Source organism: Dermacentor albipictus, chromosome 1 (assembly GCF_038994185.2).
Source record: "Dermacentor albipictus isolate Rhodes 1998 colony chromosome 1, USDA_Dalb.pri_finalv2, whole genome shotgun sequence".
NCBI lineage: Eukaryota > Metazoa > Arthropoda > Arachnida > Ixodida > Ixodidae > Dermacentor > Dermacentor albipictus.
Window position 1 is genome coordinate 451,358,052 of NC_091821.1, and position 18,898 is coordinate 451,376,949.

An 18,898-nucleotide genomic window follows, 5' to 3' on the forward strand; every position below is an offset into this window, starting at 1 on the left:
ATGCACCGTATCACTGAATGTTGTTGGCGATAATGGCAGCTTTTACATAGAGTGCATTCATGTAAGTTTACACTCTAGTTCCATACGATAGCCCACAAAGTTCCCAATACAGCGCGCCAACGCATTTCCTTTGTCGATGGAAGAAAATTAAAAAAAAGGAAAGGAAAAGCAACCCGTTTCGAGTGCATGGCACGCAGAGAGAGACAGAGAGAGAGAGACAAAAAAAGAAAGGAAAAAGAAAAAGGTGCTCAGACTTCTCGGAGCATGCACACCCACGTCGCCCTGATCTCCTGCGCATGCGCAACGACAGCAACGGCGGCGTGGCCATCTGTCCGCATCACTTAGAATTCTCAACGACTGCACCAGGCATATCAACGCTTGATGCAGTGGTGAGGGGTGTGTGCCCTTACCTTGGTGTCGGTGGATTCGTGTCGTAGTGGCATCGCACGTCAACTGCGCTGAACGGTAAGTTTTGGCAAAGATGCTTGCCGTCAATAGCTCAGGATTAAGTGACCGCATTTCGTAGAGCGAACTAGCTGCACGTAGCGTAGGCGGCTCGGGCATAGTGCCGATTTGTCGTCTACATCAATGGAAAACGCCCTCTTGTTCTCTCTTTACTATATGGAATGTTTTACGGCAAGCGATCGCTCATGACTGTTGATTTTATCGTCATAGCTGATGTGTGTAAAAAAGAAAATACACCATGTTTTACCGGTATACTGACAGCCACTAAGTGGATTGTGTGTTGAACAGCCAGTGTCGGTAGATCTCATTTCGTGGCGCTTGGTTGGGCCGCCATGAACCCTGCGCCCCATCCATGTGCAGTGAAATTTTCGTGAAACGCTTTACCCATATATCTCGAGATTGCGTTAACGTGAGGAATTTTGCAACAGAATTGAATAAGTGCTAGCGTACTCGGATAAAAGGCCGTGTTTGCGGGGCATGCATCAGCAGTGCGTGCGCTGCCGTTTTCGTATATGGTAAAAGTGGCAGTATATTTAAAGCTCCTGGGAACCAATCTAAATATATGCAACCGCAAGAACTGTTGGAGCACGAAACCTGCGAAACGCTTTGTCGCTTGCTGCTTTGTAACTTAGCTGGAAAAATTTGATAAGAATCTATTAGTCGCTAGGGAAAGCACCTTTACACGTTTTCAACTGAAGGCATTTGGTTGGACGAGAGTTGGAGATTCCTTTTTGTTTTGTTGGGGGGGGGAGGGGGGGGGGGGGGCTGTTTTTTGAACAGTCTAGGAGCAGGAGTTGTTTCCCGGGCTACCTTAAAAGCGTTAAGCGCCTTCTACGCTTCGGCGTTATGCAGTTTACGTCCTGTTACTCGTTGTTTAACAGCTGGTTGTATTGGCAGCTGCTGGCAGAGATTCGCATTTTGACAATCGTGCATGGTATGACGTCGTTGTCGGGCATAGCAAGTGTTCCGGTTTTCAATATTCTCCCATTTATTGTCGTGGTCTCGGACAGACTGTACACTACAGGTGCTCCTAAAAAAATCCGGTAAACTTATTTGGTGGTATTTCCTTAATAGACAACCCAGAAATTATCCCGATAATGTGGCGAACGTTGCACTTGTTCAACACTTGTTAACACACCTATGAGATCGTAAGTTGTTTTAGCTGATGCGTAACCTTGCCAATACACCTCATTCATGTGCATTCTACTGAAAGTGTGGCAAAGAATGAATTCATGTCCTAGTATGAGAAAAAACAAACATTGCAGGCTGTTCTAAGCGGGAAAAAATGCAATTCTTAACGTGATTTTTCAAAGGTGCACTCACTGTTCTGAGCATGTTCGTTCGGCATGAGCATATTTCAATAACAGCGAAAAAATGTGGACAGCCCAGCCGGGTATCTTTGTTTCAGCAGTTATTATTTTAGGAATCGTTTGGTTTCGTATAAGAAAATGTGTTTCATATTTTGGTAAGTACACTATGCCATTTGATCCTGTCTAGACACTAAACGTACCGTTGCTGGCACCAGAGACCATTACGGTTGTCCAGCTGCTGATCATACTATAACATGGTGAACCATTATAATGGTACCGATTCGTATTGGCATGTAGTCTTTAGTCAGAGGTAAGCCGCGTTAACTAGAGACATAAGTGATGAGAGCAAATTACATATAAAGCTACTGATGAACTTACTGTTGAATCGCTTCATGATCCGCTTTCGTTAGAACCAGAAAAGAAGAGCTCTTTCCGTAGGATATCAGTGCTGCGTTTTGTGATACGGCTTCGCTGAGAAACAAAAGGGAACATTGGCCCCTTATAGTAATTATGATGTTCCGCCCCATTTTCAACTCGGCAATTCGAATGGCCTGCTTGGAGAAGGAGGCTAACGTTTGTGAAAGTTAGGTCATGGCAATAAAGTCTGTCTTAGTATCAACACAAAGAATCGCGAATTGCCTTTACTTTTTCTTTCCACTTAGCCATTACACAGACAGTCATCTGTGGATCCTTGTCTGGTGGCCACTAACAGATCCATGCAAAAATGAACTATATAATTGAAGCACAGAATTGTCGAATAATGTCCTTGAATAACTATCATTTGGTATAAATAAACGAACACATATTGACGTCCCATAACGTCAAATTAAAGCAAATTTTGTTGTATTTTAGACGCTCTGGAAGAATCGTTCAAACAAGGACAGTAAACATCAAATAAACACTTTAATGCGCACACAGGCGATGTAATTCCTTAGCATACCACGGACACTGTACAGCCTGTGCCGTGCGAACTCTACTGTCACCGCCTGGTGGACCCTGGCTGAAGCGCGATAGTGTGGATGGTGCGTCGCGTCATCATCTGCTACCGCTACTTGCTTAAATATGTGCGTGTAATGCACATATCCTCTAAATTCTATTTGTTCCGTGGTTGTAGCGTCATCATAAATGACGGTATGCATTTTTTTGACAATGTAGAGACTGGTTTGGCTTTGCGCTTTACTCTTTGCACTGCAAAAATATCGACGCCCGCACTAGTCGTGCCCGTGAGGCGTGATCATTCCACCCTGCGTTTTTCAATGATTAAAATTCTGTGCTGGCTTTGTGACTCAAGCATTTCAGAAAGTACATTTGGCGTGGTTCTAACCGAATGAAGTGGTTACTACGCTACTTGAGCACAACACGTTAGCGATTCCTTTGTAGCAATGAGTTGATCATTTAGCAACCTTTTTGATACCATGCAATATCAACGAGGCTGCGTGAGACCACTCAGCAGTAGGAACAGAAATCTCCACGGTTCTTATGATGCCGCATCATACACTTGATCTTACGCGTGTAATTTCATGACTGGGATTGTTCCGGTGGATAGCTGTTACGCAGCTATTCGTATAGTTGTTCCTGATGTGCACTTTTATTACGTGGATATGCCACCACGCAGAAGTAATTTTGCCTGGCAAGTCAATTTTCGCACTTCGGCACTTTTAGTATCTGCTACAAAAGAGAAGCAGAGGGAAAGTATTGCAAGATAATCATGCGTAGCATAGCAGTCGTTAGACATTGGATGTCGTAAAGCTGAGTTGCTGGCGGCTAATACAATGTGCTCTTCAGCATGGTGTCGTTAGCTTGACGGGAGAAAGGAGCCATTATTTTCACACACACAAAAAAGAAAACGGAATATGGTTGGCTCCTATAATATCATAATATTATTTCCAGCATTCTTACGAACGGGAAGGTATGTGAATGGTACGCTCGCGCCATTGTCATGCTTCGAAGTCATCACGCAAGACACACTTGTGATAAAGTGCTGTTCTTGCTGCTACCACGAAAAAAAAAAAAGCGCGTGTGAAACGAGACGGCGATCCTGCCACTGCGCTCTCACTCATAGAGCCATACCACGTTTTATTGAAATTATTAACTGTATTGTATTTGACAAAAAATCCAAAAAGAAGCGAAGGGCACTTGTGTAAGCGCTATGTATGGAAGGGGTGATGTAGAGTCACATTAACTAGCTGCTTTAATTTCCCTGCACAGGAATACACGCATTTTCATAACCAGTGCAAGAGTAAGAGGAAGTTGAGTTCCGCAAGAACACCACCAACAAATTAGGATGAACGCAAGCTGAAAGCCAACAATAAGCACCATGCTTGTACCGGGAGTGAAACTGCGTTGTGCGCTCCTTTCGTGCATAGTAGGAATATTGCGTACCAGCTCACTGAAGTCAGCGCGTTTCATTACAAGACAATTGGCCCAAATCGCTCACCTCGAAGCGTCGCCGCTTACAATTAAATGCGTGCCGCTGATTACCAACACACACTAACGTGGCGAACGGCGACACCACCTATGGCCCGATCTCGAGGGTCAATAGCTTCGGTTTCGTGAATATATTATTCATTCAGAGCTTTCGGAGGTGCATGGTAGGGGCGTGGCCACTTAAACGCATAAAGACCTACTACGCGAATGAGAATATTCTCATACTAAATTACATGCGTGGTTTTCTATACGTCTAAAGGATGCCAAGACAGTTCTGAGAAGCTGCCGGCAGTTGGAGTGTATGTGCGGCACCAGAGCATCTATCACATCCTAGAATTTTACTGGTATTTAGACTGGGCATCCGGAGCTCCGGAAAGGCAATGGCACCAGCATTTTCCTGCATCCCCTGCACATCACTCTCAGAAGCCAATAATTACCCGGTACGAAACCGTGACTTTTGCTGAAAACGTTTGCTCAAACGTTTTGCTGAAACGTTTGCTGAATACGTTTTCTGCAAATGTGTTTTAGATACAACAGATTTGAAGTAAATTCACTTAACTGTGTGTAACTGAAATGATTGCACTGCTGAAGTGCAATATCATCATCATCATCATCATCATCATCATCAGCCTGGTCACGCCAACTGCAGGGCAAAGGCCTCTCCCATATTTCTCCAACAACCCCGGTCATATACTAATTGTGGCCATGCCCTCCCTGCAAATTTCTTAATCTCATCCGCCCACCTAACTTTCTGCCGTCCCCTGCTACGCTTCCCTTCCCTTGGAATCCAGTCCGTAACCCTTAATGACCATCGGTTATCTTCCCTCCTCATTACATGTCCTGCCCATGCCGAATTCTTTTTCTTGATTTCAACTAAGATGTCATTAACTCGCGTTTGTTCCCTCACCCAATCTGCTCTTTTCTTATCCCTTAACGTTACACCTATCATTCTTCTTTCCATAGCTCGTTGCGTCGTCCTCAATTTGAGTAGAACCCTTTTCGTAAGCCTCGAGGTTTCTGCCCCGTAGGTGAGTACTTGTAAGACACAGCTATTATACACTTTTCTTTTGAGGGATAATGGCAACCTGCTGTTCATGATCTGAGAATGCCTGCCAAACGCACCCCAGCCCATTCTTATTCTTCTGATTATTTCTGTCTCATGATCCGGATCCGCAGTCACTACCTGCCCTAAGTAGATGTATTCCCTTACGACTTCCAGTGCCTCGCTGCCTATTGTAAACTGCTGTTCTCTTCCGAGACTGTTAAACATTACTTTAGTTTTCTGCAGATTAATTTTTAGACCCCCTCTTCTGCTTTGCCTCTCCAGGTCAGTGAGCATGCATTGCAGTTGGTCCCCTGAGTTACTAAGCAAGGCAATATCATCAGCGAATCGCAAGTTACTAAGGTATTCTCCATTATTTTTTATCCCTAATTGTTCCCAATCCAGGTCTCTGAATACCTCCTGTAAACAGGCTGTGAATAGCATTGGAGAGATCGTATCTCCCTGCCTGACGCCTTTCTTTATTGGGATTTTGTTGCTTTCTTTATGGAGGACTACGGTGGCTGTGAAGCCGCTATAGATATTTTTCAGTATTTTTACATATGGCTCGTCTACACCCTGATTCCGTAATGCCTCCATGACTGCTGAGGTTTCGACAGAATCAAATGCTTTCTCGTAATCAATGAAAGCTATATATAAGGGTTGGTTGTATTCCGCACATTTCTCTATCACCTGATTGATAGTGTGAATATGATCTATTGTTGAGTAGGCTTTACGGAATCCTGCCTGTTCCTTTGCTTGACAGAAGTCTAAGGTGTTCCTGATTCTATTTGCGATTACCTTAGTAAATAGTTTGTAGGCAACGGACAGTAAGCTGATCGGTCTATAATTTTTCAAGTCTTTGGCGTCCCCTTTCTTACGGATTAGGATCATGTTAGCGTTTTTCCAAGATTCCGGTACGCTCGACGTTATGAGGCATTGCGTATACAGGGTGGCCAGTTTCTCTATAACAATCTGCCCACCATCCTGCAGTAAATCTGCTGTTACTTGATCCTCTCCAGCTGCCTTCCCCCTTTGCATATCTCCCAAGGCTTTCTTTACTTCTTCCAGTGTTACCTGTGGGATTTCGAATTCCTCTAGACTATTTTCTTTTTCATTATTGTCGTGGGTGGCACTGGTACTGTATAAATCTCTATAGAACTCCTCAGCCACTTGTACTATCTCATCCATATTAGTAATGATATTGCCGGCTTCGTCTCTTAACGCATACATCTGATTCTTGCCAATGCCTAGTTTCTTCTTCACTGTTTTTAGGCTTCCTCCGTTAGTGAAAGCATGTTCAATTCTATCCATATTATACTTCCTTATGTCAGCTGTCTTACGCTTGTTGATTAACTTCGAAAGTTCTGCCAGTTCTATTCCAGCCGTATGGTTAGAGGCTTTCATACATTGGCGTTTCTTGATGAGATCGTTCGTCTCCTGCGATAGTTTACTGGTATCCTGCCTAACGGAGTTACCACCGACTTCCATTGCACACTCCTTAATGATGTCCACAAGATTGTCGTTCATTGCTTCAACGCTGAGGTCCTCATCCTGAGTTAAAGCCGAATACCTGTTCTGAAGCTTGATCTGGAATTCCTCTATTTTCCCTCTTACCGCTAGCTCATTGATCGGCTTCTTATGTACCAGTTTCTTCCGTTCCCTTCTCAGGTCTAGGCTAATTCGAGTTCTTACCATCCTGTGGTCACTGCAGCGCACCTTGCCGAGCACGTCCACATCTTGTATGATGCCAGGGTTAGCGCAGAGTATGAAGTCTATTTCATTTCTAGTCTCGCCGTTGGGGCCCCTCCATGTCCACTTTCGGCTATCCCGCTTGCGGAAGAAGGTATTCATTATCCTCATATTATTCTGTTACACAAACTCTACTTATAACTCCCCCCTGATATTCCTAGTGCCTATGCCATATTCCCCCACTGCCTTGTCTGCAGCCTGCTTTTTGCCTACCTTGGCATTAAAGTCACCCATTAGTATAGTGTATTTAGTTTTCACTCTACCCATCGCCGATTCCACGTCTTCATAGAAGCTTTCGACTTCCTGGTCATCATGACTGGATGTAGGGGCGTACACCTGTACAATCTTCATTTTGTACCACTTATTAAGTTTCACAAAAAGACCTGCCACCCTCTCGTTAATGCTATAGAATTCCTGTATGTTACCAGCTATATTCTTATTAATCAGGAAATCCGACGCCTAGTTCCCTTCTCTCTGCTAAGGCCCGGTAGCACAGGACGTGCCCGCTTTTTAGCACTGTATATGCTTCTTTTCGCCTCCTAACTTCACTGAGCCCTATTATATCCAATTTACTGCCCTCTAATTCTTCCAATAGCACTGCTAGACTCGCCTCACTAGATAACCTTCTAGCGTTAAATGTTGCCAGGTTCATATTCCAATGGCGGCCTGTCCGGAGCCAGTGATTCTTAGCACCCACTGCAGCGTCGCAGGTCTGACCGCCGCCGTGGTCAGTTGCTTCGCAGCTGCTGGGGACTGAGGGCAGGGGTTTGATTGTGTTGTTCATATAGGAGGTTGTGGCCAAGTACTGCACCAGGGTGGCCAATCCTGCTCTGGTGAGGGAGTGCGCGTTACCGGTTCTGGTCACCGGGATCAGGCCACACTCCAGGCCTGTTTATGCAATTTTATCAACACGCGGATTTTTTTTTATTCCGGTGGAAAATTGCCGGCACCGGGATTCGAACCACGGACCTCTAGCACGCGAGGCGGGTGTTCTACTTCTACGCCACCGCTGCACATTATAAGTGCAGCGGTAATATTGCACATTATAAGTGAAATATCACTTATAGTAATAATGCAAACAGCATTTTTCGAATTCTCAGGTCAGTTTTTTGGGTCTCTACATCCTATTTATCCATCTTGTAAGGCCGATCCCGAAAGTAGTGCAGCCTCGAAGTGTGGGCCTTTCTCAAAAGCAGTTCCGGTAGAAAATCTTTCAAAATTATTCGTGCCGGGAGGAATCGAACGTGCGTCATGCGGATTCCTCAAACACTGCAAACTGGTGACACAGCGCACTGCTGCATGAATGAGCGCGGTGAGGGAAGAATTATTTATTAGTGTCCTGACGCACTGGCGCATCACGCGGTGATTTCTCGCGACGGCGCACCGCTGGACGGTGCAGCGTGCCCAAAGGGAAGTGCCATAGAGGAGCCCGGGTGCAGTACATGGCTCGTAAGCTACAGCGATATGTAAGAGATAAGTCGGGTGTCACTTGCGTGTAATTTTATCCCAATATTTTGGTGAAGTATGACCCGCTAAGCGTCAACAAAATACACTTCCTCAACAGAACAGGAATGGGCCTCCCTGATGCGGTATACGGCCTTCCTTCTCATATGACTCATTCAATCAACCAATGGCCCCCAGTCTTTAGCAGCTGCGGAGAATCTGACCGAGACGGCGGTCAGACCTGTAACGCCGCCGAGGGTGCTAAGTATCCCTGAACCCGGACAGGCCGCCAACGGAGATCGACCCTGGCAACGTTCGACGTCCGAGCTCTGGCGAGTGAAGCTAGCTTAGCAGGACACTTTGAGGACCTATCAGCCATTGATTGAGATATAATTGGCCTTACTGAGGTTAGAAAAACTGGTGAGGCATATATAATGCTGACTAACAGCCACGCCTTCTGCTGTAGAGGACTTCCAGATAAGAAGCAGTATGGAGTGAAATTCCTAATCCATAAGGACATAGCAGGCAACATTGACAAATTCTACAGGATTAGGGAGAGGGTAGCAGTAATCGTAATAAAACGTAATAAAAGGTATACAATAAAGGTAGCACAAGCCTACGCTCAAACCTCGAGTTATAATGATGAGGAAATAGAACAGTTTTATGAAGAAGTTGAATTAGCAATGAGAAAAGTGAAAACTTGGTATACTGTAGTAATGGGCGACTTAATGCAAAAGTGAGGAAAAAACAGGCTAGTGAACAAGCAATTGGCAACTACGGCGTCGATTCTTGGAACAATAGGTGAAATGCTGGTAGAATTCGCGGAAAGGAATAAGCTGCGAAAAACGAACGCTTTCTTCAGGAAGCGTAACAAGAAGAAGTGGACTTGTAAAAGCCCTAATGCTGAAACAAGAAATGACATAGATTACATACTTTCTGCAGATCCCAGCATAATGCAGGATGCAGAAGTATTAGGCAATGTAAAGTGCAGTGATCATAGGTTAGTGACGTCTAGGATTCACTTCAATTTGAAGAGAGGAAGAGCTAATTTCGCTATGAAGAAACAGGCCAACCTAGAAGCAGTAAGGGTAAGAGCAGACGAATTCAGGCTGATACTTGCAAACGAATATGCTGCCTTAGAATGGAGAGATAAAGATGACATAGAGGTAATAAATGAAGCTGTAACTAACTAGGCCGGCTTCAAAAACATCAGATAGAATTCGCGGAACTGAAAACTGATGAACAAAAAGAAAATAAGCGATAATTGAAATTTTAACGTATGAAAACTGAGCACGCAGTAAAAAATAGAGGCAGCATGAAATCCTTGAGAAGAAAACTTTGATTATGACAAGCCAAAATGTATGGAGTGAAAGATAGGCAGGGTAATATTATCAGCAATTTCGAAGATATAGTAACAGTAGCGGAAGAATTCTATAGTGACCTGTAGAGTACCCAGAGCAGCCACGATACGTCAATTCAAAGTAGTAATGAACAGGATACAGAGGCTCATTCTATAATTAGCGATGAAGTTATAACGGCTTTGCGAGACATTAAATGGGGTAAAGCGGCAAGAGAAGATGGAATAACAGTCGAATTAATTAAAGATGGCAGAGACGTCATGCTTACGAAGATGGCGGCCCTTTATACAATATGTCTCGCTACATAAAGGGTTTTCAGGGAACTGGAATAATGCCAACCTTATACGAATCCACAAAAGGGGGACGTCAAAAAATTGAACAATTATAGTAAAATTAGCATATTTTCATTATTGTATAAAATATTAACCAAGATAATATCCAATAAAATAAGGTCAACATTCGAATTTAGTAGACCAAGAGAACAGGCTGGCTTTAGGAAGCGATACTTCCTTCCACAAAAAAAAAACAGAAAGATACCTATAAAGAAAGGGGTCAGACAAGGAGAGACAATCTCTCCGATGCTATTCACTGCATGCTTGGAAGACGTATTGATGCTATTAAACTGGGAAGGCTTATATAAACATCAACGGTGAATATGATCACCACCTTCGGTTCGCAGGTGACATTGTCCTATTTAGCAGCACTAGGGACGACTTACAACAAATGATTGATGACCTTAACAGAAAGAAAGTAAGAGTGGCATTGAAGATTGATATGCAGAAAACAAATAACATGGTCAATAGCCTGGCAAGGGAAGAAGCGTTTAGGATCGCCAGTCAGCCTTTAGAGTGTGTGAGGGAGTACGTTTGGATACTGTAATCCCCAAAGCGGACCCTGGTCATGAGAAGGAAATTTACAGAAGCATGAAAATTGGCAGGCGTGCATTCGGCAGACATTGTAGAATCCTGAATGGAAGCTTACAATTATCCCTGAAAATAAATGTTTACAAATAACGCGTTTTACCGGTGCTAACATGTGGGGCAGAAACTTGTAGACTGACAAAGAAGCTCCAGTACAAGTTAAGGTCTGCACAAAGAGCAATGGAACGAAGAATGTTAGGCGTAACTTTAGGAGACAGGAAGGGAGTGGTGTGGATTACAGAGCAAGCAGGGATAGCCGATATTCTAATTGACACTGAGAGAAGAAAATTATGCAGATCCCGCGCACTGTGGGAATCGATGTAAGCGAAGCTTTCCACGCTCTTAGCTTTGGTTGACGATAATTACCGGTGATGTTGGTGGCGAATGCTCAATTTTTTCAACGTTTTGCCCAACACAAGAATGGTGAGTTACGTTAAACGTTACCTTGCGTGAACCACTTCTGTATGTCTGCGTAGTGCACAAAACAGAAAGGGAGAAGTGTTTGCTTCAGGCGTTCTTGTGCGTCATATTTCATAACCTTTGAGAGGGTTGAGCATTGTCGTTGCCTCACATGGCACATCGCATCGTGGAAGAAACATTAATACTGAATTGGATTATGGGGCTGTACGTGCTAAAACCACAATCGGATTAAGAGGCACGCCGTAGTAGCGCACTTTGAATTAATTTTGCCACCGTAGTGTTCTTTAACGTGTCCCTAAATAAAAGTGCATGAGTGATTTTTGTTTCGCCCCCGCTGAAATGCGGCTGCCTTGGTCAAATCCGCGACATCGAGAAATGCCATAGCCGCAAAGGTTTCGCGATGGGCTCAGCAGTGTTGATTTGACGTGCAATCGCTTCCATTGTGTCGCCTAAACCCGGCGGGGTGCTTTAATGAATGCGGATCTGCTTCTGCACGCCCTGCGTAAATTGTCCGCTAGACATATTTCCATGGTTTTATTTTTCAGAAATAGCAGAAACGCACCGTACTGTACCTTGAACTTCTGTTTATCCATCGTTTCCTTGCCTTTTCGCATCACCTTTTCCCTATACCTCTCCCCTTTGTATTTGTATGCGAACTGCGAACAAAGTGTGGCAAGGCTGGGAGGCGCTGGTCGGTTCTACCCAATCCCTGCCCCCTCCCCCCCCCCTCATGCTTTCCATGCTATGTACCTTCCCCCTGGACTTGCACGTTGGTAGAAACATAAGCGCTTGCGGGGGCAACGGATAATTTCCGCCGTCCAGAGGCTAATTAGCGACGACCCGCGAGCTCCAGAGGGACAAAAGCATAGTAGTTTGGGTGAGTGGGTATGTTATGACTTTTTTAGGATTGTAGCGCAGCTCAAAACGGGCAGAAAGGAAGGTGGAAGCGGTAATGAAAAGGAGCGAAGGACAGGGTGAACGCTAACATCCAACTGATGGTTTGTTTCGTGACTCAGAATGTTGCTTATACACACAGCCAACTATGTGACATGGAAAGATAACCCAAAACCAAGCAACGAAACCAATATTAACCATGTGAAAAAAAAAACATGTTCAGACAGTCTGTGGCGGCAGTCCGAGATACGCCAATCCATTGCTTGATAACAATAATGAAGGACAGCTTACACATGCATGGCGAAGACCAAGACCATAATCAGCTTACAAGAGAAATCATTGAAGCAAACGCTATGATAGGTCTTGGCCATGCATGTGTAAGCTCACCTTCGTTATCATTATCAAGCAATGAATTGGCGTATCTAGGACTGCCACCGCAGGCTCTCTTAATATGTTTTTTTTTTCCACATGGTTACTTTTGGTTTTGTTGCTTGGTTTTGTGTTGTTGTCTTTTCATGTCACATGGTTGGCTGAGTGCACAAGTAGCCTTCCGAGTCAGGAAATAAACCATCACTTGGAAGTTAGCGTTCACCCTGTTCTCCGTTCCTCCTCATTACCTCTTCCACTTTCCTTTTTGCTCGTTCTGAGCTGCGCCACAAATAGAAAGAAGGCTCCAGAGGGCATTGTGAACTTTTGACGCGGTGCGGTCCAAACGAGTTCCTCGCGTCTTTTTATTCTCTGCCTCGCTTCTTCCATGTATATACACGCTCTGAACCTCCTCCCCGCCGCTATGTGGTGTGCCGGGCAGCAGCAGTCACAGCAGCAGCAACAGTGGGAAAGCCGAAGGAAAAGACAAAGAAAGCTTCATGAAGCTGGGCAGTTCATGTAATGCGTAGCTCAGATAACCTCTGCACGATTAGAGTTACAGAATGTGTGCCAAGAGAAGAGAAGCGCAGTTAGAGATGACAGCAGAATAGGTGTGGTAATGAAGTTAAGCAGTTTGCAGGCACTTGTTGGAATCGGTTCGCGCAAGACAGGGTTCATTGTAGATCGCAGGTAGAGGTGTTCGTCCTGCAGTGTTCATAAAGTTGGCTGATGATGATGATTATGACGAACTCGACTTGGCTCAACTCGTAGAGTTCATAGCTTTAGTAACGCGGCATGCTATAAATGCCCAATACTTTATATGAAAAAGGCACCGTGAAAATTTTTCTCCTTTCAATTTATTTGATGTACGTAAACGGCGCTACACCATTTTGGTGAAGTCAAATGATGTGGACAGTAGATTTCAAGCGTCAGGAGCACGCCAAATTAGACAGGATGTGCTTACGTTGTCCGAAGAATTCCTCCGGGCAAAGCGTCGCAGTTCTATGTGACCCCCCGTTCTGTGCATAACGCTGGTTTCCCCAGTCCGCTGAGTTCTGGCATCGCACTGCCATCTACATAATGGGGAAACGGTTGGAAAGTTCTGCGCCGCCTTTGCCCTCAGGGTCATTAGGGCAACTAGGATCGCTGCACGCCGAAAGCTCCAGCCTCCAAATGAGGTGCGTGCAACGCGTGGTATCTTTCAACCACAGGATTAGTGCCACTCCTATTTGCTGCAACTACAGAGACGGGCCTATACTGAGTGCCACGAAGTTGCTGCATCTGGAAACGTTCAACGGGTAGAAGTCGAGAGTAAACACACGAATTAAGAAGAGTCGCCTTTCTGTTAGTCATTTCCCTAGTATGCGAGAAAGCGTAAAAACTTTCGGCTGTCTTACGCAAACGTGAAGTTTCTTGCAATGTACGCAACTTCAAGAGAATTAAAAGCTGCGCAAAATTTTGGTTTACTTGAACTGAAAGAGAAAGTTCGTCTTATGCTTCTAAAAACAATTGCTTGCCGAAAGAACCAAAGGAAACATGTGTCATCAGACACTACTGTTCATACTGTTACTTTATGTGCATTTATTCAAATCGAAAGAGAGAGATAACGAAACCTTTATTTGAATCAGTGACTTGTCAGTCGAGGTGGGAGGGTCCCTTATTCCAAGAACCCTCTGGCTTGGATCGCCCTCCGGGCCCGGACGACGAGTTCGTGCTGGTCGACCAGGTCAGGCTTGGAGATCGCCGCCTCCCACGTTTCAGCGAGGAGGTTTTGGTCTGCGTCTGCTGGGGCTACTAGTTGTGCCGCTGTGATGGTTTCTCGGGTTTTCTTGCATTGCAGTAGGAGGTGCGCCAGGCTGTCTGGCACGTTGCAGTGTGGACAGGTGTAGCTGTATAGCGCCGGGCGGAAATGATGCAGTAAGCTTCCGTGGGTAAAGGTATTGCTTTGGAGTCACCTGTAGTCAGTGCCTTCGTTTCTCGTTAGTTTTGGATGTGGTGGAGGGTATACCCTGTGTCCAAGGCGATAGTGCTGAAGTAGTGCTTGAAAAGTTAGCGGTATTGTTTCCGTTTCCTCCGCTGATTGAAGCAAGTTAGCTTACATTCACCTCCTACAGTTGTGATAACCCCATCATAGTACCTACAATGAGTAACAAATTTTCCATTCCACTAAGAATGGATAGCGGAACGTACGCGTAATGGTAGAGGTTGTTGGTTCGCCTCCCACCGGCGACAGGTTATCGTTTCGATTGACAAAAATTGAGCCCCTCTGTTCCCTTCCTGACCTTTGTATGTCATATAGACTGCGTGGAAGTTATCTGCGAAGACAAATGGGTTACCGTTCATGTTTATTATAGATAAGCCATCTTACATCTTGGCAATACCTTGAAAGAACCCTCTGACGCAGTCAGCAAGTATAGCAAAATTTCTATTTATTTATATTTTATTGAATTTATATTTAATTTATATAACAAGTTTCGATGCCTATTGCACTCACTCATGTCTTGTGCTCTTTAAATAAAGTAAGTAAATTCCCCAGATTGTACGTGCCAGACCCAGGATGTGTTTATGAGACACGCCCGAGTTGAATACTCAGGATAAATTCACTCTCTGGGGCTCTAAACTTGCACCTACATGTAATCACACGAGAGATCTGGCGTTTTGGTCCCGCTGCAATGTTGCCACGGTGGCCAGGATCGAACTCACGACTTCGAACACTATATAAACCTTGACCAGGGATTTTTTCAGCATAGCTGATGTCTGGCGTCCGTTTCTTATTTCCAACACTAATCAAAGTTAAGCTGTCAACCAATGTACTGACCTTTTCTATTTCGTTACATGCGGAATGTAGACTACGTTGGTGTTGTGGTCTCGACAGTTGCTTGGAACGCACTCCTAAAAACCGAAGCGGTTGCCAGACATGAGACCAGCGGAAAGGGGAACGATGTCTTTTGAGTGTACCCTCGTTCTAGACAAGTACCTTGACCTGCATACCCTATACAGAGAAAAAAATGTTGCTGATATGACGATGAGTAGTCAAAGGCTCTAATTTTTCTTTCTCTTGTATTTCCGGATTATGATCTCTGTATTAGGTTGATTCAGGTCGAGTTGTATAAATTCAAGCGATTGGAATAGGTATGTAATGTTGCTACTCTGCCAATATTGCTGGCATTTTAATAAAAACCCATAAACTCTCAATGACGAAGGCGCATGTGCTTCACTTTCTGTCACAGACACGTATGTTACTCAAAACAAAAGACTGCACATTATGCCCTTATTTGTATTATTAGCCAGCGTCGCAAAAGTTATCTGCAAAGCCTACAATAACGCAGAATAAGCAATGCCTCCAATCTTCATAAAAAGAAAAATAGACGAGAGTGGCAGCGTGAACATTAGGATATGGCACAAAGCCTCTGCCTAAAAGTTCAAAACAATGCATTGTTCATTCAAATCTTTCACATTCGTTGGTCAGATTTGCTTGCGCTGAAGCTACTTTAGTGACTAGAAGTTGTTTTTAAAACGTGGCTGCTTTTAGTCGGTATATATGCCTGCTTGTTGTCATTTATCACATATATCTTATAGCTTTCCACACGCTTAGCCAACCAACTCTTCCTAAAGACCACGCTATTTAGCATGCTAAAGGCAAGATGCATCGAGCAGCATTAAAGTGACTGCGACGATGCATCTTCTTGGTTCGCCTTAGTAAAAGGCTCGGTAAAATTTGTGTATCCGCGCTTGCGTGTGTGCATGCGTGTTTATTTGCACGCGTGTGTACGTACGTGCATATTTGTATTCGTTTCGACACTTTATGCACCAACACAGAACTTCATTGTACATATAGTGCGACTAGTTGGATCTACTGCATTTCTTTTATTTCCGCCTGCAAGAATTTCTCAAAAAAAGCCATCACACAACATTAACTTATTACCACGCGCTACTAAATTTTTGGAATTTAATTTATTGTTTTCTAGGAATGCATGCAGCATTTGTAAATCTCTTTAGGGCCAAATTCCAAAACTTTCCTTTCCTTGGTTCGCTTTCTAATCTTACATGAGGAGCACTTCATGCTTCCCTAACGCCGAGAACTGATAACAGAGGCAAGTGTGCTCCGAAAGCTCACTTTACCATTCCTCACGAAGGGAACCCTTCCGTTATGTAAGCAATGAAAACCAGGCGTCTGAGTTTCTGGGCATGCGCCTTAGCCTCACCCGCGAGTCCTTATTCAGATAAATAAATATTGTTCTTCAAACAACTTTTTATTGAATTGCTAATGTACAAACATGTGCGCTTTTTCTGCATTTAGTGTTCAACGCTACGCCATGGATGGGCGCTTGGCGGAGGGCATCATGACAGCAGCCGTTAAAAGGGGAGGGAGGTTCTTTGCAGGACGTTATAGCCGACGGCGGCAGCAGCCCGCATTCGGAAGAGCGCGGTTTTTCATGCCTTGACGCCTGGTTTTACGCAAAGAAATTTACATTTACGGTGGCATTTGGTTTTATGAGATAAGTTAACACCAGAAAGGGAAAATAGTACAAGTGAAAGGAGGCCTCAGCAGAGCAGCCAAGATTAATGTAATACGTGTGGCGCTGAATTTTCGGGGCGCCCGAAAGGCTGCGGGATCATCGAAGCTGGGACCACACCAGGTTCGAAGTTTGGTGTTTCCTTTGCGCCTTTGGTGTCCTTCCTAAATATACGTAAATCATAACACTGTATTTACCTGCTCTGGCGGCTCGATTTGCGAGCGACACGAAATTAGGAAAGCGCTTGCTGGCTGCAGCGCCCAGCGAGAAAGCACAATGTGGGGCCCGCCTATGAATTCGTGTCTATCAATTTTTGTTCATAAACTTCTTGGAATCTACGAGCTTGTCGTCCTTCACTATTTGACCCTTTCGTTCTCAACTGATAGTAGCCTGATAGTTGCTTACTTTATACTTTTGTCATGATGATTTCTGTCATAATGTGCTAGCGACCGTGTAGCGCTGTTCCTCAAATCGGCATTGAATTCGTCGATGCTGCAGGCTTAACGAGAGAGGCCTCCGAAATTCCTTGGCGCGTGCGTCAAGCCTGACCCATTCCAGAGGCCGTATATTGCAAATGCAGTCGGTACTTTGTATTTGTATGCCCACAAAATATCTAATTGTATATTGTATGAGAACTGTACCTTCTTCGTCGCATGCCTCATTTATGAAAACGTTATGAGACGCTCAGTGTGGTTCGCCCTGTAGTGTGCGACATTGAGTTGACACGAACTCATTGCGCCGATAACGTCATTGCATATGCGAAGGCGTGCGCAGGAAACCGAAAAGGTGCGTCGTCATGGTCACTTTTAGTGCTGCTCGATGTATGTTGCTCTATGTTGACGTATCTAATAAGGATTAGTCGTACACAGAAAGAAAGTGGTGCGATCACCATGCGTGAACGTTTTTTAAAGAAATTTTGTAGAATACGCGAAAAACGTTTTTCTTAAAAAAACTATCGGTAATTATTGAGAAAACTCTTGATAACTCGTCAAGTACATGGTCTCGTTAGAAATTAAATGTGTAAATTGGTTATCGCCAGTAAACGCATAACCGGGCTAAATGACTACAGAAGTACCGAAATATCTTAAATAATGACACTTGGAATGCAAGACGAAGTTATTACGAAAAATACTTTGAATGCACAGTAAACTGTTCGGATAGCCTTTGCAAAAAAAACTTAGGTCACTAAATCTTTAAACAGCGGCCGTAGGTCAGTCGAAAGGGTTACTCAGAATGGCTGCCGATACGTGGGCAAATTTCTCGCTGATGCATTGAATGGGTACCTAACTGAGCAGTTCAAGAGTTAAGTACATATGTCTGTACTAGCTATTAAGAGGCATTCACCTACCCTCTTTTTAGAACCGATTGATAGAAATGAAAGATTAGGCATATATTCTGAAATGAACAGCAGTGCATCTTTTGATGTTATTGACGTTCAAATACGTCCTGTGTAATACTAATTAATCTTATACCAGATCAAGCAGCATTTTTATATAATCCATGTTTACTGTCTGCGCAATTTCCTTGAGGCGAGCGAATGGGCAGGGTAACCGTGCTGCGCGAGAAAGGAGATATAAATAACTTTTGAAATTATCGGTCAGTTAGTACTCCCGTTTTTTTTAAGGGTAACGAAAAATAAATTTTCATCATGTAGGGAAACATTGTCAAGCCCACGATACAATCGCTGACTCCAAATATCGTGTTAGAAAAAAAAATCATTGGACAGAACCTGTCCTTCATTAAAAAGAATATATACATGAGTTTTTAACGGAGAAATTTTGCTTCGGAATCTCTGTGCGTTATAATGAGATCCTTTCTCAAAAGTTAGAGCTGTAGGGAATAAGAGGTCATGCCTTGCCCCTCATTAAGTGTTACTTATCCTTACGGACGCACTACGTTTAAATTAATCAGTTTAGGCCGCCTTTAAGCCGTGTTGTCTGCGGTATGCCTCAAAGCGGTATCCACGGGCCGTAATGTTTAAATATCT

The 18,898-nt window shown here is 44.1% G+C and overlaps 1 long non-coding RNA gene across 1 annotated transcript in view; it reads left to right on the plus strand.

Moving 5' to 3' along the window:
- Window positions 1-357: 357 nt before the first annotated feature.
- LOC135911077 (uncharacterized) overlaps window positions 358-18,898 on the plus strand; it is a 357,016-nt gene continuing 338,475 nt past the window's right edge. Inside the window, exon 1 of the long non-coding RNA XR_010567204.2 lies at window positions 358-465. This is a non-coding gene — a long non-coding RNA (uncharacterized lncRNA). The remainder of the gene's footprint in view (window positions 466-18,898) is intronic.